General features: G+C 37.9%; 1 long non-coding RNA gene across 1 annotated transcript; it reads right to left on the bottom strand.

Annotated features, from left to right (window-relative positions):
• Positions 1 to 375: 375 nt before the first annotated feature.
• On the bottom strand, positions 376 to 24,737 carry LOC122459938. Its single transcript, XR_006280926.1, has 3 exons — positions 24,438 to 24,737; positions 19,341 to 19,430; positions 376 to 434 (listed from the first exon to the last, which is right to left on the bottom strand). It is a non-coding gene; the product is annotated as an uncharacterized LOC122459938 (long non-coding RNA).
• Positions 24,738 to 25,812: the final 1,075 nt, after the last annotated feature.

The raw sequence follows: 25,812 nt of genomic DNA on the forward strand, positions 1-25,812 counted from the left end.
GAATTGGATGCAAGCAATGCAGAAGACCATGGATGGTCCTCTAATCAACAGCATTCTCTGGGAAAGTGAAATCTTTGAATTAGTGGTGTCACTCTGTCTCGAGTGGTTAACAACCATCAGTGCCTAAATCAGGGCAGACTGTCAACAGGGCAGACACTCCAAACTGGTGGTATGTTCTGTAATTAGATTTTCAAATCAGTGACAAATGTGAACTCCTGACTCACTATAACAGTCTTGCCATAGAGTCACAGACAATCCCCTTAGACTGTCCAGACTATCTTGCCACACAAACAAGCTGGACTTAATGATAAATAGACACTTACAGCATAAATCACAAAATATTCAGGCTGCTCTTAGTCCCAAGAGACCAGTGACTTACCCCAGACCAATCTGTGTCTTAGGTCTTACACCAAAGACAACAGCTGTAGCCAATCCTGCAATAAATTAAGTAAAGGTTTATTAACTAGGAAATAGATATAATAGAGCATTATTTACAGGTTAAAGCAAGCAAGCATACACACACAAATGAATTACCATCTATGGTTGCTAAGGTGACAGAGATGCAGTAATTTGTCAGTTCAAAATGTCTTTTACGGCAGACCCATGTTGACCCTGGGGGATCTCTGCTTCAGAGATCGTCTACACTGGTAACGCTAAACCACTGCCGTGGCAGCACTTTAACGTGCCTTGTGTGCTCGCAGCACAGAGCTGGGAGAGAGCTCTCCCAGCGCTCTAAAACAACCACCTCAACGAGAGGCTGGGGCACTGTTTATACTGGCACTTTACAGCGCTGCAACTTGCTGCGCTCAGGGGGGTGTTTTTTCACACTCCTGACCGAGAAAGTTGCAGTGCTGTAAAGTGCTAGTGTAGACAAGCCCATAGTGTAGTGTCTCTGGCCCTGTGAGAGTTCAAATAGCAAAGAGATGAAAAGTTTTCTAGTGACCCTGTTTTATCTCTTACATTTGGCCTTCCAGTCCAAGAGAGGAGCTCATTTGTCCATAGCATTTCCAAGGTGTGATAGGACCATTCATCAATTCTTTTATTGTGATGTTCCTTAATGGTTTATTTAATCTTGATAGGACTCGTTAGTGGGTAGAGTGGAGGGTGTGATTCACATTCCTGAGTTCACACATGGTTCAGAGAAAACATTTTCAAAGTTATCAAGCAAAATGCACATATTCCTTATAACATGGAATACAGACACTGCAAGTAAGATTAATACAATAAGCAACATAGAAGCATTTCATAGAGTCGAAACACTAAATACATTCTTATAAGACTAATACCTATTTTGAACCAAACTAACACACAGGTGAGCTGATTTGGTTTCCAGATATGAGTCTGTTAGTTCTTAGCTAATGCCTACAGCCTTGGCACATGGTTTAACAGCATCAAAAATGGGTGTTCACTGAAGGTTTGTCTGTGTGAGAAAGTTGGACTCATGTAAATAAAGGTGTGACTTTGTTTTTATTGATTTAGTTAAACAGATGCAAACCCCTCTGTGAGCATTCTTATTTTGATTTAAGAGTGGCCTACTTTAGTTGAACTTACCTAAGTTAGGAATCAGTTTAAGATGAACTCAAATAAGCCATTCTCAAACAGACATGAGTGTCCACACAAGGATTTGCTCTGACTTATGAAGCTGGTTAAAAACACAATTTTAATATTAGCTGGTGCAACTTTTTCATGTAGACAAGGTCTCACATGCCACCAATGCTTTATATAACGACATTGTTAACTATTTTACTGCTGATCAAAGCATATACACAGTTAAATATCACATTATGAAGATCTAGCCAACTTTCTCTGAGCAACTTCTCATCCAGGTGTGGGAGATACCATCTCTTTCTTTCTCTAATCTCGGAGCCAAGACCAAAGCACCCAGCAGGGCATCTGAGCCCTACAGCAGAGCCTATGAATAGTTTAACTCTATTAACGGGGAACCACTGGCTGTTTCAAAACTTGTCTTTAAATGGCACTCAGCTAAGTCACCGTGGTACTCAAATACCTAGTAGAGTTTTAATCTTTCCTTACAAGATGAAAATTTTGCTTTCTGATTTTGGGAAGCTGACACTCACTATTTTCTGACTCTGGATGTAATGATCTTTCTGATTTGATGATGAAAACAGGGTTTGCCCAAACCAATTCCACTATAATCCATCTACAGAATGTAGTCTACTTGTTCGACTTGATATTCTTTAACTTATAGTCTTGGGGTAATGTCTTTGATAGCTCAGTCAGCATAAAAAGAATGTATTACCGCTCAAATGTCTTTGATGGGACCTCTTCTTCCTGCTGTAAAATAACTAGCATTTAGGCAGTTTTAATAGAAATTTATCCAGTTTTCAGAACTAAGGCATCACTAGTATTTACTAGCAATTGAAACATTATACAGTACTATAGAGATATGTGACAATGGAGATAATCAGTCTTTCAAGGCTATAATGTGTTCTTTGTATGCATGCTTACAAGTCAGAGTAGCAGACAAGAACACTAGGGCTAATTCATAGGGCACCTGAAGTTACAAACAAATAAAAGGATGTTAAAATGTTTCAGCATGATTTAGTAAATGGATGGTGAAGCTAGTGATCAAATTTAAAGCTAATTTAGCTTTGTCACTCTAATGGCACACAGTTTGTGATTCTGCTGATTCAGAGCAATGTTGGAAGAACCATTCTGGCTGGACTTCAGTTTAAAAACAAGCATACCCATATGTTACTAGAAGTTATGTGTTCATGGAGAAACCAATTTGGATACATATAAAGAAAATTTTCACTCAAATATATTAAGCACTTTAATTCAAGATGTTGAAAGTAGGGTCAGGATCCAAGGAAACAATGAAAAATTTAGTAGCTTCTGGTAATGTATAAGGAACCTGGCTAATACTTCAAGAGAAAAAGAGAAATTTATTAAAAATATTATGAAAAATGTGTATTTATGTGTGGGAGAGGAGACAGAAGTTTGTACTTTATGCTTTGTTTTTTTATTGAATGTAACATTGTCAAAATGCTGTTTATATTCAGTAGGCTACAGAGTTCTTCCTTTCATGAGCTACAGCTCACTTCATCGGATGCATTTCGTGTAGCTCACGAAAGCTTATGCTCTAATAAATTTGTTAGTCTCTAAGGTGCCACAAGTACTCCTTTTCTTTTTGCGAATACAGACTAACACGGCTGCTACTCTGAAAAGAGTTCTTCCTGAGACACTTGTAGCTGGCATTCAGTCTTTATAAAATATTCTTTTTCTTTATCTTTTGTTCTGGCTCTCACAAACAAACAAGCAGATGTGGATTTGGCAAAGCTTTTAATAAAATCTCATGATGGTTTTTGCTTCGTTTTATTCATTGCAAACTTCACCTTTCACATGCTGTATGAAGTATATTTTCATTTCATACATATATCCCATGGCTATCCTAAACTCTGTAATGTGAATTTGAAGTTATTTAAGGATCCAGAATTATCTTCCTGGGGAATGGCATTCCTGAAGCCCAGATGCATTATATCTATAAAAAGAAATACCTTGCTATCACTGTCAACTATAACATCTGTGGATTTGCTCTTGAAATGCAGTTGAATCATACCATTCTCACTTACCCTATGAATTTGCTTTTCTTGAGAACTATGATCATAAGTAATATGCTTCAGGAACAAAATACTTCTCACTTTGGCAGTGCAGATGTCCCTTTATGCTATCCCTCTGTCTGCAGACTGAAGTAGTATACAGTCCATGCAGGGAAGTACTCACTTTTGAAAATAGGGCCAGCTCTAGGTTTTTTTCCTCCCCAAGCTCTGATAAAAAAAAAAGGATGGCCAGAATGCCGCCCCTGGAATTTTTCTGCCCCAAGCACGTGCTTGCTTTGCTGGCGCCTAGAGCCGGTCCTGTTTGAAAAGCATTACTGAAGTTTGAGTTGTGGCTGGAGAGTAAAGAGAAACACACTAAGAAGTGAAGCCCTTATTTTTAAAGTTCACACAATCAAATTACAGAAAAAATGTCAATGTAACTAGACAACAGCTTCTATTAAGTCAAGTATTTTTGAACAAAAGCAGACATTATACTGCTCCAGGCTACTTTGGTTTTAATGCATTCAGCTGTTAGAATGCGTGGATTTGGTAATAAAAAGAAAAAAAAAAGAATGCTGTTTAACAATAGTAACTGGAGAATATGCGGGTGAGCATGCATACTAGAGTCAGTGGGTGCTAATTTTAATGTTTTACTATAAATATAAAGATTTTGAACATGGCAAAAAATAGGCATCTTCCTCATTAGCAACACCGAGTACAGTTACATACAAGATATGTGATTAGCACATACTTTTGAAGGAAATAAGGAATGACTGGTGTCACCCAATGCTGAGTTAGAGAAGCATTATAGGTTCTGAAAGATTTATTCTTGCATTAGGGGGACTGCACACCCACTTAAAGCAATGAAAATATGAAACTCCATCTGTGTGATTAGTTTAGTGTACTGCTCTCTGAGAAGGGGGAAAATAGCAATATTTTAACATCTATCTGCTAGATACACTAATCAGGCAACATGTAAAACTGACTGTACTCAAGTACCTCTTAGATGCTTCAATGTATTTATTTTTGTGAAAACCATCTGCATGAACCTTTCTATCCCACTGCACAACAAAACTGACAAAGGCATTAGAGTACTAGATATATTATTAGAAGTCATATTAAGTATTGCATGGGCTTATATATAATATGCAGCTTGCATGTGTGTATAATTAGCCAATATGAATATACTTGGTCATCTCTTGCATTGACTACTGCAAGTCTTTTTCAAAATAACAGGAAAAATCATCTTCCTTTCACCACTCTCAACATCCTTTCTTGAGACCAGATTCCTCATAATGACTTAGCTTTGAAATAAATAAAACCTGATCTGGATCTGAATACTGTTAGGTTTATGCTAGGGTTAGAGTTTGATGCTGACTCATAAACAGGATTTGGATTTGAATTCCATGGCATTGAAATCTCATCTGCTGTGTAGAGTCTTAAAGACGAAGATGAGATCTAGAACTTCATGTGGAACAAGTAATGGAGCCAGGTCAGAGATGTTGAGAGAGAATAAGATGACTTTTAACTGTGGCTTTCTGGATGAAGAAATTGAGAGGAAAAGAAAAGTGTCCTGAAAAGAGTAAGTTTCCATAGTAAAGGAAAGAGAAGATCAAGGCATTAGCTAGCTGTTCTGAGGCAGAGGAGAAATAATATATTCACCTGAAATCCTATTTCTTCCTTCCATATACACAACACTGCTAATTCTATGTGGGAAGAGGATGACGGATAAAAAATGACGATACCTACAACTTCAGAGTTCCGGTTGACAAGGCAAATGATTAGGCCTGATCTACACACAGTTTTTGTACTGGTACAGCTATTTCCGTTAGGGTGATTATTTCAGTTAAAAAAAGTTATCAGCACGGCCACTACTTTGGGTTAAGAATGCTGATATAAAGGTATCTAAAACCTATATAGCTTATTCCCCTTCCTAGATGGGAATAGCTATGCTAGCTTAAAGCACCTTTATGCTGAGATAACTATATTCACACTAGGAGAACTCTACAACTGCTGTGTGTAGACAAGGCCTTAGTGCAATAAAAAAATTTCCCAATCATAAGGGTATATATTACTGACCTGATTTTCTCGTTCACTAAGACCCCTTTTACCGCTCTGGCAGTGTAAAGAGTCTTAAAAGTGAATGCAAATATAATTAACCACAGTGTAAAGCAGCCTTAGAGTAAATAAGAATCAGGCCCCAGGTTTGTATGGACTTGAGGCCTCAGGTCATGCAGATTCATGACATCAGTAGCATAACAGGAGGCACATTAATGGTTTTCTGGAAACGTTCAATCCCAATAGCAAGAGACCACTACTAAAATTGTTTTTTAATTTTACAACATGACCTACTTTAAAACAATTATTCTGAGCTAAGGAGCCCAAGTGATGACAAAAATAAAGTTGGTTCTTGATAGCTACCACAGGTGCAAGTCTAAAAAGCAAGGGGTGGAAAATATAGTTCACACGGCTGCTATTCTGAAACCTGCAAAATGTTAGCATTTCTTCTCCTAAGTTGTCTAAATCTTGGGATTCTGAAAGTGTTTCTATGTCAACTCTTTGCAGAAAAGAAAAGGAGGACTTGTGGCACCTTAGAGACTAACAAATTTGTTTGAGCATAAGCTTTCGTGAGCTACAGCTCACTTCATCGGATGCATTCCTCCATCAGATGCAATCTCCATCAGATCCTGAAAACTACTCCCCCTTGTAGCTCTGCTTCCACTGAAGGGCCCTTAGCAGTTGAGAGCTCGTCTGTCTCCCATCACCTTCAGCGTTCAGGGGAGCCTTTGAGCGAGATGCCCTGGAGACAGGGCAGGCCCCTCCATTCATGGCCTCTATCTCTCAAGCATAGGCAGATAGCTGGCTTCCCCCTTACATGTGTCAAGGGGAGGGAGCTTCCAGTTCTTTGGCTCCTAAAGTAATTCAAAAGGGCCCTCGGGAAGAATCTGTTGCTACTGAGTGCACCAATCACCCCCTCCTTGCAGGCCACTGCCCGGCAGTGATGTTGCTGTGGGTTCTATCAGTTCAGCATAGTGCCAAGAGAGTGATGAGAAGGGGCGGGGGCATAGATCAAGTCAGAAGTCACAAGGCTCCAGTGCGGGGAGAAGCTGGCTGCTGGGAATCTGTACACACAGGGCCTCGTTTTCAGACAGGCTTTGCACTGAAGAAACTGCCCTGCTCCTGCAGGGCACACATGGGAAGATTTGTCCTGCCAGTGGGGGAGCTGGGCAAAAAGGGGGGACGTGCGTAATTTCTGTTGTAAAATCTGGGGGGGGGGGGCTGGGAATGTGGCCAACAGTGACTCACCCAATGTCCAGCACCTGCCCATAATGCCCCAGGGCGGACACCGGTACACATGCTACTCACAAACACTGCAGGCACAAGGACAGGGCAAGTGCTATCTGCATTCCCACTTTTGGTCCCATGAGCATTGCTTCTGAGCACCCACTGGCCAGGAATTCATGCAGGAGAGCACAGCCAACCTGCCAGTCACCACAAGGCTCTCATCCCCCCGCTGCCACCGAGAAGTGAAGCCCTGTGCCCCTGTCCAGGTAGTCGTTGTTCCTGGGCTCCAGCCATTGTAGTGCATCACAGCAAAGTCCATAGCCCAAACCCTCCTGTAGGCCAAAAGGACGGCCCCAGCAAACGCAGTTTATCCATGGTGTTTCACAGTACCAAGTCCCATGATGGTGCCCTGCTAAAGGAGAACCTAGAGATTCTCCAGCCACGTTTTCTGATGTTTTCTCAATTCCATCATCTCAGGACAGTGCAAGGCAGGGGTGGCACACAGAACAAACTGGGCTTGTGGTATGGAGCTTTGAAACCCTCCTCCAATCCTGCTCACATGCAGGGAACTCCCTAGCAGACCCATGGTACGATTCTTGGCACAGAGGTGACTGCCATGTTGCATGACCCATGAATGAACCTGGGGTGAGGACTCAGGGTGTTCTGTGCTGGTTCTGAACCAAACTGAAGTGAGCTGTAGCTCACGAAAGCTTATGCTCAAATAAATTTGTTAGTCTCTAAGGTGCCACAAGTACTCCTTTTCTTTTTTGCGAATACAGACTAACACGGCTGCTACTCTGAAACTCTTTGCAGAGTAATTATATGAAGTAAGAGCACAAATCTTTTCTTTTATTCTTAATTGGATGCACTTTGAACCCCTCAGAAGCTTTGTTCTAATTTTTCGTTCTAAACCAAGAGGTTTGAGCTGTGAACTGCATCCTTTTGTCAGCTCTCTCTGTGCAGGTCTTCAGGCACACTACATACTTTTTTGTTATTGTGTATATTTGTAGTATTTTTGTCATTTTCTTCCCTAAATGCTTTGCCTACATCTGCCTAGGACTGTATTTTCTTTGGTATATTTGAGTATTCAATACATGAATTCATATGACTTAGTGTGCGTTTAGCTTACATTAAATCAGAGACTTTGCACATAGAGGTCCTCAAAGAAATAGCTTCACAGGGTTCTGCAGGGGAGTAATGACTAAAGTACACTAACAAATCATTTGTGTCTGTTTTGAATGTTTAATATTAATAGCATTCTTACATTTCTGTGCAATACATTCTTTTAAATACTGTACAAATAATTCAGAAAATTGTATTTGTAGTGCTATTTTAGTAGTCTAAGAAATCACACAGGCCCCAGTGTTTGTGTTGTACTGCCATTTTACTCCAGTTTGCTGTGGCGGTTATGGTCAAAGGAGTGAAAGCCATAATCACTGCTGAAGTAACAACTTAATATCCCAACACACAAACACTATACAGTTTCTTACTATGATTCTAAAATGGCCCTATATAAATAATGTTGTTTTAAAAAATAGCTGTTGTACTGGGGTATTATATAGCTAATCCGCTAGGTGTGCTCCTCTCCCGATGCCTACAGTACTCATCCTTCACCCATAAGCAATATGTCCAAGGTGTGGTGATGTCTGAGTGTGACACACACCCTGGTGTATTTTATTACTTAAGGGCCAAATCTAGCCTTCTTCTCTGAGTCCCTGGAGGTTCCTTCTGCATTGCAGCTAGTTTGGTTCTTATTATGCCAGTGAAGGAGAGCTGGACATGGCATGTCCCCCACAAGCCCAGTTATTAGGTCAGGCATTGGGCTTGAGCTGTAGCTCACGAAAGCTTATGCTGTAATAAATTTGTTAGTCTCTAAGGTGCCACAAGTACTCCTTTTCTTTTTATTGGATAGACTGTGACTCTTACATGCATACACAATATTCATAAAGATATTGGTTTTGATGCTGGTTTGCTTTCTGTGAGCCGTTAGCTGAATACATTGGGTCAGATTCTGCTCTCAGTTACTCCAGATTTACACTATTGTGACTCTGTTAACTACAGTGGAGTTTGTTCCAGTTTACATCAGTCTAATTTAGCAGAATCTGTCCAAATGAGTTTTGAAAAGTGATTATCATTTACTCATTTTGAATAATATAGAAGTTCACTTGAGCATACGCTTGATTTATCCTCATAGTCATTAGATTTAGTTTTCAAGTCTTTATTTTTAGCTTTTCTTTACTTACTGTAATGTGTTAATTTAAACTTTAGCTGTAAAGTACCCAAATTAATTTAAGGTTACTATAGCTGTGTGGGGAGGAAATGTTGAAGCCAGAACAGAGAAATCAGTTTGGTAAACAATTTACTTTGGTCTATTCTATAATGATTAGTATCTAGTTGTTTAACACACACACAGAAAACTTTTTTTAGAATATTACATAACTTCATCACAACTGATTCTAAATATTCTGATAAAATAAGACTAAATGTAATCCTAATAATTGCCAACTTCAATTGAAAGGCAACGAAATTCAATAATTCTATAATGAAAGGTCCTGGGGCATTTGTCACTCAGTATTGCTTGATTTAAGACAGTAGATAAAGTGAGCAGAGTTCAATATCGGTCAGAATTGACAAGTATACATAAATGCAGCAATAGAAGTCTGCAAAAAAGTATCTGGGTTCATTCACAATAAGATAATTCTGTAGAAGACTAACTAAATTTCCTGAAGAAGAGTTGAATAAGAGATGGACTGCACTGTTTTTTGCCCAAAGGACAGTGTTCAGGAGAGATACTGTTTGCAGTACTGGTTCTGGTGCTTGTTTATGATCCTCGTCTGATGAGAGTTAATTTCTATCCTTTCTTAAAATTAAACTCTAATTTAGTCTTACGTGATTTACTGAATAAGCCATTAAGAAACTTCTGTTTTGCTAAGCATTTGTTTATACATGTTGCTAATAAAGGGCCAGATCCCCCCCAAATGCTGAAGTGCTGCATATCTCCAGTGAAGTTCTAATTGTTTTCAGCTCCCCTGGCTTCAATGGGCTTTGATGACACTCAGAACCTCGTATGGTTGTGACCAAAATCTATTAATAGACAAGAAGATATACCTGGTGTAAATAAAATTCTAGATAAATATATCCTTAGGAATCCCTTTACAATCTGTTGGACTTTTTGCCCTAAGGGCTTGTCTTACACTAAAGTTGTTAGATCCTAGTGTAGATACCTTGGTGTAAATTGCTGCTTGCCCACTTTCTAACAGCATTGATGCAATTCCTGGATCATACTGAAAGAGTACAGTTGCACTAAGGGTGAAATTCTGGTCCCATTGAAATCTATGGGATTTAAGCCACTGATTTCACCCTAGAGGTACAGTTACCCTGTCATTAGAGTACTAGAGTAGGCCAGCCATAACCCATTCAAATGACTGTATCAAGGGATAACTTTCTTATGCTTTATGCAAATGCAATGTGTTATTTTGTATACAAAGTCTGTACATTTGAATTCAAATGCCATCCTGTAGTTCTATTTCCCCCAAATTTTCTGTACATTTCAGGAAATCTGTCAGAAGTGCAGAATAAGATGATATGCAGGGTAGAAAAACTTACCCAAAAGAACAAGTTTTTCCTCATGTAAAACAATGTAAATTTCTCAGGAAAAATAGATTTATAATTCTGTTCCTTAAATAAGCCTACTAAACACTAATTTGTAATTTATTTTCCCAGAAAAAAAGTAGAATTACACTGTCATATATTCAACTAGAGATGATATTACATAATACAGGTACATGAACAAATTATAGGTAATTATAAAGATTTATGTGTATAGGTTAATATCTTATTTGCTTTATGATTTATCTACACGGGAATTATTCCATAATATTGATTTCTTATCAACACCATTTATTTATTCTGGAATAAAAATGAATCATCTTATCCAGAATAAGGCATTCTTATTCCAGAGTAACAACATCAATCCATGGAGTTAATCAGGAATAGTTAATACCATTTAATTCACATCCTACTTTACACTGGATTCATTTTCATATGTAGGCTAGCCTTTAGCTATTGAGAATTAAAGTGGTGTTAATTCAGTTTATATTAATTTTCTGAATGTGTGTGTCCACACAGAGATTTAATACAGTTTATTTAATCCAAAAAATAATTCAGGTTAATTTCCTGAGTATCTCTGTGTAAACAAACCCTTAATCATGTTGTTAGTCCCTTAGAAATCAATGGAACTACTCATCTGTGTAAGACAAGCATGGCTTGGGATCTAAAGAGAACTCATTTGTTCCATTTTTAAATTCTTCCCACTGTTACCGTTGCTTTTCAGAGAACAGACCACATTAAATGCAGGTAATTTTGGGCTATGGAGGGCCATTGAATAGAAGTACTATTATTTTTTTCTTTGATCAATACTACAACCAGTCCCTAGTACCCACTAGTGCTTTTCTCTAGAAATATGTTGTGAAGCACCAAGGAAATATTTTTCTATTTTATATTGCAGTGTCAGTCAGCACATAGCTTTTAACAGGGTTGCCTTAAAGAGTCATATTGGTAGGGTTTAATAGTTCATGCGTTGTAAATGCTGAAATTGGATGTGTCATTGATAGTTGCTCTTGGGCAACTTTAACTTGCATGACTGACCAAAGGTCTCACTGATGTTCCCCTGAAAGCACTTAAGCAACATATTTTTATAATGGATATATTTTTACTATTTTTTTCTCTAAGCATTAGGCACCAACATGCTTTCCTTGGAAACATGAGCATGCATTTTTGTCTCCTCCTACCACCTAGTTTCCTCAGAAAATATATATTAGTGCCTTCACAGGAGAATTCTATTTTCTTGAGTTCAGTTGTACAATGGACAATCTGTTTCAAGTAGAAAATCTCCATATTGTACATTGGCAAGGACAATAAAAGATATGAAGGACCTTATGTATTGGGTGAAAACTGCCTTTAAGGCTCTATTTATTCTGTAGTTGCTGTTGTGACAGGCTGAACGCTGAGGGAGCTTAACAGTAAAATGTTTTAAAAACTCAACTGATTGGAGAATCCTTATGGCACAACAGAAGGTAGAAGCTTTTTAAGCTTTAGAATTGGCATAATTGGTATACGAGCAAGAGTAGACTGTACAGAGGATCTCTTCCACTCTCTGTGCAGTTCCTGTCCCTTACTCAGAGTTGGAAGAAGCTCTTTATTGGATATTAGCATGAAAAGTGTGGATTGTCTGTGTTTATAATGTCCACTGTTCAATTATATAGTCAGTAGGATGGAGTCCCCTGCTCATGTTCAAATCGGTTTTCAAATAAACCATCAGGCCAATATGCTTAGATGAATTATTCCATAATACCATTTGGATTGTGTGGTAAAACCAATACATTTACAATGGTGTACGGATAAAAGGAAGGTGTACACTGGTGTGAGAAGACTGGTACCACAGCTACTACAGCATTAGGAACAGAAAAAGAGAGTATACATCAAAGGAGACTGTTTATTTTATACCAGGCTGCTTAATAGAGGTAGCTAGCACTCACTCAATTGAGCACAGTGTGAGCCGCCTACATACCTTGAGGCCCTGGTTTTATCAGCCTGCTCACAACCTTTTTTGATTATAGCATTGCTACAGTATGCATGCATTAGTCAAAAAGCCAGAACAGAGCCATAAGTTTTGTCCAATGAAAATATTTGTGAATATCATCAATTTGCTTCACTGTTGTTTCCTAGCATATACCACAGTCTGCTGATAATGCAGCTAACTGCATTGAATTTGTCCACAAATAACTGAGCTGGGGCATTCACTGACTAATGATATTTTACTATGTAGGTGGACTTTCAAATTCAATGTTTAATTGTGTGTATTTATTTGGTTTATGACCTGAATGTGTGTCCATTGCAGACATGAATGGGACCAACCATGACACTTGTATCAAGTCCTGAAATAAATAGAATATTCCTAAAATAAATATCTTAGAAAGGAAGGTAAGAAGATTATCCCTCAGTAAAGATGAAGTAGTGCCTCATAGGCCCCATTGGTCTGATTTCACAGTTGTGAAAATCAGAAATAACTCCATTGATGTAAATGATATTACAGCAATGTAATATCAATATAAATGGGACCAGCATCAATCTTTTAAGTGGGTCAACATTTAGAGAACCTTTTTGAACTTGTACTGTTAGTTATAATTTTGGTAACTATAAGTTTTCCATTTCTTTTCAATATTGGTACATTCTAGTTATAAACTCCATAGCTTTAGCTCATTTTAACTTAAATGGCAGGACATTTAACATTAATATCACATGTAAAATATATATAATGAGTGTGTGGTCATGCCCAAGCTTCTAATGTTCGGTTTCACAAGAATGCCAGAACACCTTGGATATTCATTGTAAACTGGACTCTTCCTCCTGCGGTTCTTCCTTGGCTAATCAAATGCCTCTGAAATTATACCACACATAAATTTACCTCTCTTGGTCAGACCAGAGAGAAAGAAACACTTTTAGCCCCACCCCCACCCCCTAATGTAGTGGACCCAATTCTGATGTCAGGTATACAGGTATAGAGTAGGAATAACTCCAGTGATCTATGTGACTTTGGAGATACTCTGGATTTACCCTGCTTAGGTGAGGTCAGAATATGGTACAGCTTCTCTACCTTTGATACAAGTGATAAAGCCAAATTCTTTATACAGTCTGAAAGCTGAACAGTTGCATAAATTCCACCTCCATGGTCTGGATGAATGGACTATAAGGTGGATAGAAAGTTGGCTAGATCACAGGGCTCAACGGGTAGTGATCAATGGCTCCATGTCTTGTTGGCAGCCGGTATCAAAAGGAATGCCCCAAGGGTCAGTCCTGGGGCTTGTTTTGTTCAATATCTTCATTAATGATCTGGAGGATGGTGTGGATTGCACCCTCAGCAAGTTCGCAGATGACACTGAACTGGGAGGATTGGTAGATACATTGGAGGGTAGGAATAGGATACAGAGGGACCTAGACAAATTAGAGGATTGGGCCAAAAGAAATCTGATGAGGTTCAACAAGGACAAGTTCTGCACTTAGGATGGAAGAATCCCATATACGGTTACAGACTAGGGACTGAATGGCCCGGCAGCAGTTCTGCAGAAAAGGACCTAGAGGTTACAGTGGATGAGAAGCTGGATATGAGTCAACAGTGTGCTCTTGTTGCCAAAAAGGCTCACAGCATTTGGGGCTATATAAGTAGGAACATTGCCAGCAGATTGAGGGAAGTGATCATTCCCCTCTATTTGGTATTGGTGAGGCCTCATCTGGAGTACCGTGTCCAGTTTTTGGCCCCACACTACAAGAAGGATGTAGAAAAATTGGAAAGAGTCCAGTGGAGGGCAACAAAAATGATTAGGGGGCTGGAGTACATGACTTATGAGGAGAGGTTGAGAGAACTGGGATTATTTAGTCTGCAGAAGAGAAGAATGAGGGTGGATTTGATAGCTGCTTTCAACTACTTGAAAGGGGGTTCCAAAGAGGATGTATCTAGACTGTTCTCAGTGGTACCAGATGACAGAACAAGGATTAATGGTCTCAAGTTGCAGTGGGGGAGGTTTAGGTTGGATATTAGTAAAAAACTTTTTCACTAGGAGGGTGGTGAAGCACTAAAATGGGTTACCTAGGGAGGTGGTGGAATCTCCTTCCTTAGAGGTTTTTAAGGTTAGGCTTGAGAAAGCCCTGGCTGGGATAATTAATTGGGGATTGGTTTTGCTTTGAGCAGGGGGTTGGACTAGATGACCTCCTGAGGTCCCTTCCAACCCTTATATTCTATGATTCTATGATTCCACCCAGCCTCTTTTCTCCTACTCCTCAAATATCACTCTACATAAAGCTTTCTGTACACAAAACCCATTTTATTGAGTGTTATGTTGAAGGAAATTAATTTATCCCCAAGAATAAATTACTGGAATGTCTTACTTTAAGTCCTTATTTTCAGTCCTGACTACGAAACAATGATAAGCTTCTTATTAAAATTTGGGGTGGGGGGGATGAGAGGCAGCAGGGGATGGTTGTTACATAAACCTTCTCTGTGAAGTTATTTGTGTACAACTATATGAGGTTGCTTTTCTGTAATAGTAACTATTGGGTATTTGCTTTACACTACATGCTTTACACATATGGGGACAGGAAAGCATGCTAATCTGTCTTGCATAGGTTTCTTTTATGGTTTTGGTTATTTGGGTTATCTGGCCCTCCATCTGCAGGGTAGGGGTTACTATAATTAATTTTCTATTTTCTGCTTTTATTGACTCACAGTTTTAGGGATTGATTGTATATCCCCTTGCCCTTGAAAATATCTTTCGGGGGAGAGGGGTTCTGTCAAAACCCTAACTATTTCCCCACCCTTTACCATTGAGGACAATAGCTCTGAGACAACCAGTGGCTTGTTTCTGGAGATATTGTAGTTTTTGCAGCCTTCTGATGCACCATCATACTTTGGTTTGTCTCAGTCTTGGTAGTCTGTTTTCCTATATTTTTAGCTCTCTTCTCCACTGCTTCCAATTGTGTCAAAGCTGTGACAACCTGCTGTGCAACCCCTTTTTTGACATTCTTTGGTGGGAGGTGATTCCCACTGTGCCCTTCATCTGAGTCAGGCTCACAAGGTTAACATTTCCAGTGCACTGCACCAATTCCTTTCCCTTAGGGATGGAACAGATTCCTGCATCTGCCTGTACTCCTATCTGAATGAAGATATAAGAGAAAAATCTGGTTAGCAGTCACTTCATATATGGCTTGTCTAAGATGGAACTAACATCACATAGCTTGAACATATGAAAATAGCAAATGGCATTTAACATTGCAAATCCACAGATTGTTAGACGTTATTAGGGGAATTTTAGCTCTTTGCTTGAAATCAGATTTATGATTGATAGAAATGGTATCGTACAACTTAACTCTAGTTACACATTTTACAGAAGCTACCATTTCCATTAAATGGGCAAGAAAGATCTATGTTGACAAATTGTTGCTGTTGTTTAAAAAAACAAAAACAAAAATGAACTGTTTTCAAAATCAACTGTAGCTCAAATTGTATCTGCTTTCTCACTTATTTAAATAATAAACTATTATCTCCACTGCTTACTTAATGAAGAAATCATACACAGATTTTAATTATTAAAAGAATAACAAAATAAATCAACAGAAAATAGAATGTCAAGGAATAATGGACCAAATTCATTTATGGAGCTCCACTGGAATCCATACAGTTATCTTGAATTCAGTGGAATTGCACCATACATGAATGAACCTCTAAAGTTTTCACCATCCACAGCTAAGAAAGAAGCAAACAGGTAAATGTTTTAAATAAAAGTAAATGAGGGCCTGATCTTGTGAACCCTCACTCAAATGAAACATCCCATTGAATTGAACCTGTATGAATACAGTTATTGTCTTTGAAAGACTGCATCTTCAATTTATATGGTATCTAATTAGACTTTAAGGAAAAGAGAGACACACAGATGCTTAACCCTTTGGAGTAATAAATTAAATATTTTAAAGTAGTTTTGGCAGTTTTGTGGTTTCCTTCCGGCTCTTTAGAATTCCATTTTCCTCTTTGTGGTGCACAAATCAAGTTAATCAAGCACACAGCCAGTCTGTGAAATCTAAGGGGCAGTTTAATTGTAGTTTTAATATTATTGAAAATCTTACTTGTATTGGGTAGCTGGACTGGGCTAAGAAGTGCCATTAAAAGCACAGATCAAAATGTATAGAATTCCAATTTAAATTTGTTTAGTAATTATTAATGTTAAAGAAATCTCTATAGATTATGGCTAAAAAAGCATGCAAACAATTTATAAATCCTTCAAAAATAAGAACTGTAATGCTAAAATACCAGTTTTTCCACAGTATGAGCCACTGAGAACAAAATCAAGTTTCTGCATTTCTTTGAGATTGTAGGATTGAAAGAATCCTCGTTCACTTCAATACCTTGCTTGCTCGCTATAACAAAATAGGCAGAGTAGAGTATACAAGTAGAGTAGAACACAACATTAATGAATGTTTCTGCGAGCCCAAAGGAAACCAATGCACTTAATTTTAGGATTACAACTATGGCAATATCTCAATGATTAGTTTGAAATTGGTAGTTGTGACAGTTTACATGTCTATACTTCCACTCTTCCAGAAGAATCCCCAAATGCCTTATAGACTGCATATACAGTAATGAAATCTCTTGCAACCACTGAACCATAGCCACATGGAGTGGAAGTGTATTATGGCAGGTATTCTGTGTCAGTAATGTTTCACAGAAGTTTTTAGAAAGGACATTTGATGCTAAATGCACCAGAAGAAACTATGGGTAGCCAAACTGTACTAATTTCAATTAGAATTTGGTAGGGCATTAACAAACACTTTCCACTCATGTGCCATGAAATCTTTAAAGAGAGGTCAGGGACTTGGTTTTGTGTGTTATGAATAAGCTTGATCTTGCCGTTCTTTGGCATCCAAATCTCTCATTCTCTTCAATGGATTGACACCTAAAAGGTATGTCTCTGCTACAGTCTTGCTTGTCTTATAACAGAAGGACTGGAAAAATCAGGAGACTGAATGATAGTGAGCCTTGATCCCTAGGGATCTGATTCAGATCGAATCCAGATTAGGTCTGTTTTTAGTCTATATGAAATGTGTGGGCCTTAGTTCAGTTCTTATGAAGTGTGCATATTGCATAGTCACTGCTCCATTTTTTACTAGTTGGCATCCTTATTGGTGGCCTCAGCACAGAGATCATAAACTAACCTGGTCTTAAAAGTGGAATTAGCATCTTGCCCCTACCGGTGTTCCCTCTAGAAAATGTATATTGACAAGACAGTATGGAGAAATTCAGATACCATGTGTTGCCTGTACTAGTCTTGTTTCATAGAGAAATAGCCTTAGGAAGTGAAGGCCTCTCAGTCTAGCGCTCTTCTCAAACATTCTATTTGGTTAATGTTTGTAGAGAGTAACTAAAATAACAATTGTTCTAGCTGCTTCTTTAATATTGTCTGAAGTGAAACAGTTTAGTGCAAATGGCTAAAAATGGCTAGTCAATGGTGATTGCTACAAAGATGTTGAAGAACAAGCATAGCAAAAATTAACTTAAGTGCATCATAGTATCAGTAATAAAGCAGTAACTTCTGCTTCAATTGTGACTACAACAAAATCTCCTAGAAAAAAGGGATCTGGTACACAGCATGTAGGATTAAACAGCCAAACTTTCTCTTGAATGGCAGAGTTTTATAGTCTTTGGAAAAGGCATACATAAATACAAATAAATCATTTATTTGATGCCCTGATGTAGCAAGAGGAATATCAGTAATGCCATCTGTATTTTACCACTGGTTTTAAACTACAAAGCTGTAGAACAGAAATCTTAAAAATAATACAACCTTTTTTTGTATACTTATGGACCAATGTAACTTTAAAGGTCAAATGTATATAACTTAGTCTTTCTAGCATATAACAACAAAGCTAAACTACAATTCTGTTTATGAAATATATAACTTTAAAAATATTTATAATCTCCATAACTGCATACTTCCTTGCTGTGCAATAGGTTAAATCTTTGTTTAAATTAAAGAATCACATCATAAAAGGTGCCCTTCAGGCTTTTTTCATAATACATTTATTCAAACATAAAAGGCATGATTTAAACATATGCCTAAATTTACTTAAAACCTAGATTTTGTGTGGTTTTTTTTATTCACCAAATCTCAAACCAACACATAGCTTGGGTGCCCATGTCTGAATTCCATAAAACTTTTCCTGCTGGACCTCCACTGCACCTGTTGTGTTGCTATCAGTCGTTAACATTCAGTGGAAGCCAACTGCTTGTTAGGATATACCTGGGACATTCCGCAGTGCAGGTGGCTTGTTCTGTAGGGATGTACCTGGAACATCTGGCCGCAATCAGACAGCTAAGTATAAGTAGCCCAGATATTTTGGTGGGGAGGGGAGAGGGTAAGGAAAAGAGATAAATTATCAACAAAAACATTGAACTGAGCAAATAACTCTTGCAAAAATATTATTGAAAAAGCAAAAAAAGTACTGCACTATATGATAGCACTAATGTAAATTATCAAGTTATAGAAATGACTCATGTCTGGAATAAAATTTGGTTTGAAGCTTAGTGGATTGATGCTCCAATGTTTACAGAGCATGGAATACTCTTATATTCTCCTTAGTGATCTCCAAAACTCTATCAACCTGCATTTCAGGAGAGGAAGGCTGCCAGCTCATCACTCTTCATTGAATAATGTAAATGTTTCATTTCATTTTAATCAGAGAAGTGTCACCCATAGTATTACCAGCTTTTGGGAAAGAGGAGATTTAGAATGGCTTATTTTTCTTCTGGGGGTCTTTTCCTCATTGTTATGAAGGGCTGTTCCTGTGAGCTGTAGAACCCACATATTAAGAGTTCCAATGAAAGATAATGGCAGTTAAGGGAGCTACCAGTTTGCCGGGCAGAGCCGTCATATATAGAAATATACTTACCCTTTTCCTTTTCTCACTCTTCCTCTTTACCTTTTCATTGCTTCTTCTTGTGAAAGAGGGCCTGGAAATCTGCTTGCAATATACAGATTCCTGCAATATCCAGATTTCTTTGTCAGAAATTCATTTCATGCTTTCTCTCTCTGACCAAGCCCTTTTACAAATGCCTCAGTGGTGAATTTTGCCTTTTGTCTACTGGATTGAAATATTTTTTGTTCTATGAAGCAAATGGGATGTAACTATCCAGGCCATTTGCACTGTAGGGTGCTTCACTTCCATGCAGACTGACAAAAGCACCTTTCATTATATTCACAGATGTATTAACATGAAGATAATCTGATCACCTTTACAATGCACAATTTTATTAACATAATATAGTATTACTATACTACATTACTTCCTCCCCCCAGGAATCAAGCAACTAGAATAATAAGTGCTGAAGCAGAATGTGTGACATGGTATCAGCTGCTAAAATTTACTAAATCTTTTTCATATCTTTCAATTTTATTTATTATTTGTATTATCATAATACCCACAAAGTGCTAGTCTAGACACTATCCATGCACACAGATATAAATCCTGCTTGCCTCAAAGACCTATATTTTCTTATTGTTGCTATCTTTTTTCTTTTAATTGAACAAAACTTTAAAGGACTGTCATGGGAGGACAAAAACTTCAATTGATTCTGTTACAATTAACCATGCAAATGGATGCACATTACTGCAGTCTGGTAGGAGTAATTCAAACCTTCATTGCTAGCATGCTTGGGAAAAGTTTCATCAGACACAGCAGCAAAGAAGCAGATGGAAAACATCTTGCAGCTTTTAAAGGAAGCAAATGCTGGATTGGGGAAACTATGGAATCATTGATTTGAAGTATGAATGATTGTGGCATCCAAAACAGAATCTGTACATTTTGCAAACTGCCACATGGAGATCCTATTGCCGGGGAGGAATAGCACGGGAGCAGCTAGAGTGCTATCTAGATATTCAGGATAAAAGCAAATAGCATGGTGATAATGTAAAAATGGCTTATAATTAAACAATGATGAATTTTAGTTGTAACAACAAGCAGTGTTAAAAGAAACTTGCCTCCAATCATAGTCTACTCTGTCTCAATAGTCCGCCTCAACTTCTTGTGTTGGAACTAGCAGCAAGCATTATATTATCTCCAGGTGGAATGAATAAGATGTAGTGCTCTTTATGGTGATGCCATACCACATCATTACTCAGTAGGCTAATACAATTCCAGCAGTAGCCCCAAGCTGTTTTGCCTTTGTCAGTGTGCTCCATGTTGTTCAGTTTTAACTGTATTACAATTACTTCAATTAAGTTAACTTCAAGAGCATTTTACACAGACTTGCCTTGGGTTATTAACTTTTACAATGTCAACAAGTTTTCACTAACACATTAATCTTAATTAGAATACAAGTGGAGGCTTTAGACCAGTAAAACCAAAGAAATAGTATCAGATAATTCTTTTCAAAGAAAAGGAATTGTTTTAGCCAGTTAGAGGACAGAGAGGCTGTTGAATCACTGTCCTCACTACCGTACAGCTATGTTACTCCAATTCCTGTGCTCTGACTGATTTATTAAAATATTTTTAATCATGAATTATGAAAACCCTGCACTCTTTTTGGATGATATCCATTAGCCACCAATCAGTGCATCAATTTGTCTGACAGCTGTATAGCTGCTTCCTAAACTGGAATGGAAATGCCTCAGCCATTCACAGTTTCCCTTTAACCTGACTCTTGACCCTAACCTTGTTTCCAAATCTCATTACTTTTCAACCAAGCCTTTTTGGGATCCCTTTCTCATTAAGCAAACTTGTTCTTTGTTTCCTCTTATGTGAAGGATGCCAGGGTGTCTCTTTGTGTCCCTAAATACAACAGAATAGACCTTTGATGTTCACCTCAAGATAGGATTTCCACTGCTGTTTACCCTTGCCTGTTAGTTTCCTTATGAAGTCTCTGACAATTCTTCTTTAGCATTTGACTTGTATTGTATGTCATATAATAGGAATTTATTAACATTCTAAGTCTGCCCTGGAGATAATTTTCTCTCACCCCCTGTCTGGAAGAATTTGTCTCAAGACACACTCTCTTTGAGTGACCTATTATTAATTAGGCATAGAGAACATATTTTTAGTATATATACATAACTCCTCACATTTTCCCATGTATATACCTTTTACAATGGTTATGACCACCAACATGACAGAGGTTTTCATTAGAGACCTAACATGAAATTCTTTTGGTGAACCGTGGCAATCCCTGGACCCTGTTCCAGCTGGTCATAAAGCTGTTGCTGTTGGAATATAAATCTGCTGCTGTGAATGTGATTTCTGGATATTGCACATTTTATTATTTATTTGTACTGCGTTAGTGTCTAAGAGCCTAATTGTATTAAGAATGGTACAAAAACGAGTACAATTGTTCATTTGTATGTATGGTTTTCTAGCTGGTAGAAATCATTTTTATGTTTTAAGAGAGTACTCTTTTGTGTGATGGGGTCTTGCTTGCTTATTGCAATGGGACCACAATAGACAGTGAATTAAAAATGAAGGGTAATTATGTGATCACCAATAGAGATTGGTGCAAAATCATACAGCTTAGTTATCCACTCTCTCCAGACTCATTCTCAACTAGAAAACACCTCTTGCCAATTAAAACAACAAAAGGCTGTAAATAATTGTGTTCCCTTGGGGGAGCCTTACATCTGTTTCTAAATGCTTGACACAAACGATAATGGATTTTGCTGGTGCCATTTGTGACGGCATCAAATAAGCACACAGACAAGTACTATGGATTTTAAAGGCCTGTGGGCACAACTTTATTGATTTTAATATGGATCATAGTTACTCAGCACCTCTTAGTCCCTGCAATCTGAAACATCACTAAAGGCCTTGAAAGCTGCCTGGGCACAAAGCTCGTGTGCAACCAGTTAGGCTGTGACCCCTTTGTAGCCACAACCATTAAAGGGGTCAGATTCATCTGAGTTCCCTTATCATTGTGCCCTATCTTGAGACCCCTCCCCACACCTGACTTACTCCTGTGTGTCCTTTAGTCCACTAATAATTAACATGAACCCCATTCCTGAAGAAAAAAGAATGGACAGCACAACCCTGACTACTACAGAATCCACCCTAAAGGTCTCACAGTTCTACAACATTAATCCTAATAAAACAAAATGAACCCACTGCCACCATACTTTTGTTGGGGAATGTTCATTATTAAGGCATTAAAATTAAGACATCCTTTAAAATGCAACACAGAGAAAATTTACTAACAGTGGATTTTTTTTCTTTGTTTTTGATTTGAAAACATGAATGAAAAGTCTCTGAAAATTCATGTTTAAAAATTATAAAGAAAATATTGATATTTTGAGATCATGGTGCTCTTTATTCCTTCCCCCCTCCCACCACACCAATATATGTGAGATAATATACACACACTGAATTATGATACTGAAATATAAAAAGGAAACATTGCTAAATGGTAAGATTTAAAGTTTTGTTAATTATACTTTGATGATTTACAAATTATGACTAGTGAATGAGTTTAGAACAGATAACACTTAGGCCAAGGCCTTATGGTCATGAGGGTGGTTTTTGCCAGTTTTTCTAATCATGTATAAATTTGCTGTTTCTGACAGGGCAACGGTAAAATATTGTAGTGGACGATTTTATGTAGAAAAGTACACAAACAGATTATGACAAGAAACTCCCTTTACTAGGAAAACCTAGGAGCAGGGTGACACAAACAGAATGACAGAAAAGGTGTTAAAATAGAAGCTTGTGCATGTGCACAGTATGGGTTACCTACAACAAATGCTTAATCTGCTTAATGCTGACTAGAGAAATATTAAAACATATGTAATGTGGAAGACTCAAGTGAACAAGCCCCAAATTGGAGAAACACTGGACCAGACACTAAAAGAACAGGACTGAAGGACCACACCAGAGATCAGAGGTGGCAATGACTATCATGAAGAACAGGAGAACTTCTCGGTGCCCCTGAATGCAGTAACTTGGGCCCCCTACCATTTCCATCTTTTCTGTTTATTGTTTGGCATACGCATATGTTCACACACTAAAAGGCACTATAGTGCTATCTGAAAGTGTACAAAATAAAGGTGAAAATTGATTAACCCTAAATTGGTTGGATTAGGACAGTTTCCCACCTTACACTATGCAAATCATACTCCTGCCACAAATAGGGCCCCATTAACCGGTCTTCATGAAAAAAAAAATACTGATATCTGTAGAATTCACTAGATGGGAGAATGGGAGGGAAACTACATCACACATTCAATATGCTACAGGAAGAAAATCCCTTCTTGACCAGGACAATTGGTTCAGGCTCTTTGTGTAATAATGAATCTTCTTGAATTCATCTCCAAAACTTGTTGTAGGCACAAGTCTGCCAAAAGCAAATTTGTATATTCCCCAAATGTTAATCTATGCCAAACTGAGGTACATGAGACAATAAGGGAAAGGGTGTAGAAAATATGTGAAATGGAGGATTCTGCCAACAGAGAAGCAGATGAGTGGTCTACCAGATTGGTGCACCTTCTTAAAACCACTAGGGGAAAAATAATAAGCTTTAACTTCATCCCATCAGCCCCAACAACAACAAAAGTCCATTAATCACTTTCATTCACCAATGAGAGGAAAGTTTATCATGGCACTTGCCTATCTGAGGCAGCAGGTGTTTTCAGACTAAGGGAAAAAGGGGTTTTGAGATATTAACTGCCTAATGTTGTACCAGTAAAAAAAGTATTCTCCACGTTCTTTTTCTGTGCTCAGTGACTTAAGCAGCTGACAATGAACAACCAGTCTTTTAATGTCTATTAAATAACAAAGGAAGAAAAACTGACTAAGCTTAAAATGTATGAAAAATCAAATAAGCTACACATTCATTCTAAAAGAGTCCTTTCCCTTTTTTTTGTTTAAATATTCTCTTTAAAGAGGCTTTTGCTTAAAAGACTCTTCTTAACAAGTAGCCTCCTTTTGGGATTAAGGACCCAGTTATTGTCTCAGACTAATATTTCAAAAACATACACAAAATGGAGATAGGAAAGAACTATCTGTACTTACTCATGTTAGAAGTGTTGGAGCATTACAGCTCAGGCAAGGTACTGACGTTTACAGGTAAACTGTTAGACCTGGGTGCCTAGTCAAAGGAATGTGGAAAGCTTGGCCTTTTCATTCCATCGCCTTTCCAGTGGGTCTTTCTTGCCTGGTGTAAGTCTAGTTATAGCTTCAGCCTGCTGTCATTGGTCTCAGGAGCAAGGATTTGAAGTTCCAGAATCAGAGACCGAAGAAATCCAGGACAGTCTAAAATCCAGGACAGTGAAAGACCTCAAAAGGAGAAGATTCTCTAGCTAGTGTCCTCTACAAAATATCCAGATTGGCTTTCTGTAACTCTAAATATAGATGTGCTCCAATTTTGCAGACCTTTTGTTTCATTTCCATGGTGATTTATGACTTCATCAAAAAGCCTTATTTACTGCTCTTACTATAGTACTTTTAATTTCCACCATGCCTGGTAAAGATAATGTTGTCCTTGCTTTTACCAATGTTTTCACAATCATGTATTTCCAGGTCAGATTATTTTTAAAAAATCTTTCACCTAGAGCTGAGATAGTAATAAACAAAAAATTGGAAAACAAAAACTAAACAAAAAACTTCAGTTTGGTTTGAACAGAAACAAATCTCTTTTTTCACCAAAATTGTTATTCCTTGTTTCATTTTGAAGTGTGTTTTTATTAGATACATATATTTTAAATAATTTCCTGGTTAGTGCTGTAGTAACCAAAACTAACCATTTCAACCATTTCCAAAATTATTTTTCCTTTTGCCCAGCTCTACTTTCACCTAATTTATTTTAGATTTAAAATGTCTAAAAATAGCTAGATTCTACATTCCAGTGAGGCAGATCCTTCTAAATACCAGTTGGTACCACTGAAGTGTAGAATCTAGCTGTTTTTGTTGCCTACCTCTCTGATCTCATACAACAGGGTCCGGCAAGATGGTGTTCATTGAAAAAGGAAAATTTGTTTTAATTAACAGTTCCATCACAGTCCCTGCTAAGGAATCCATAGACAGGAGGAGAAGCTAGTGTTGGAAGATTAGGGAAAAGGGAATCTACCCTAAAATTACTATAATGAAATGAATGTGGGATAGATACAATAAGTTAAAATCCCTTTCTTCTATGAATAAAATCAGCTATATGGTGCTGAGTTATAGAGGTATTGTAATGAAGGTTAGAGTGTTGTGGAGGTGAGAGCTGCAAAAAAGCATTTTAAAAGCAGTAGCACATTTAATAGATTTGGAAGGCAGATCATGTCAGTCCAGCTTAGGAATCACTGGCATCCCAAAGGAGGAGGAGCAGAATAATATGATTTCTCATATACAACAATTTCTGACAGTGCTAATGAGTATGGAACAAAATACAAAGAGGGCCCTCTGA

The sequence above is a fragment of the Dermochelys coriacea genome, chromosome 4 (genome assembly GCF_009764565.3).
Source record: "Dermochelys coriacea isolate rDerCor1 chromosome 4, rDerCor1.pri.v4, whole genome shotgun sequence".
In the NCBI taxonomy this organism is placed as follows: domain Eukaryota; kingdom Metazoa; phylum Chordata; order Testudines; family Dermochelyidae; genus Dermochelys; species Dermochelys coriacea.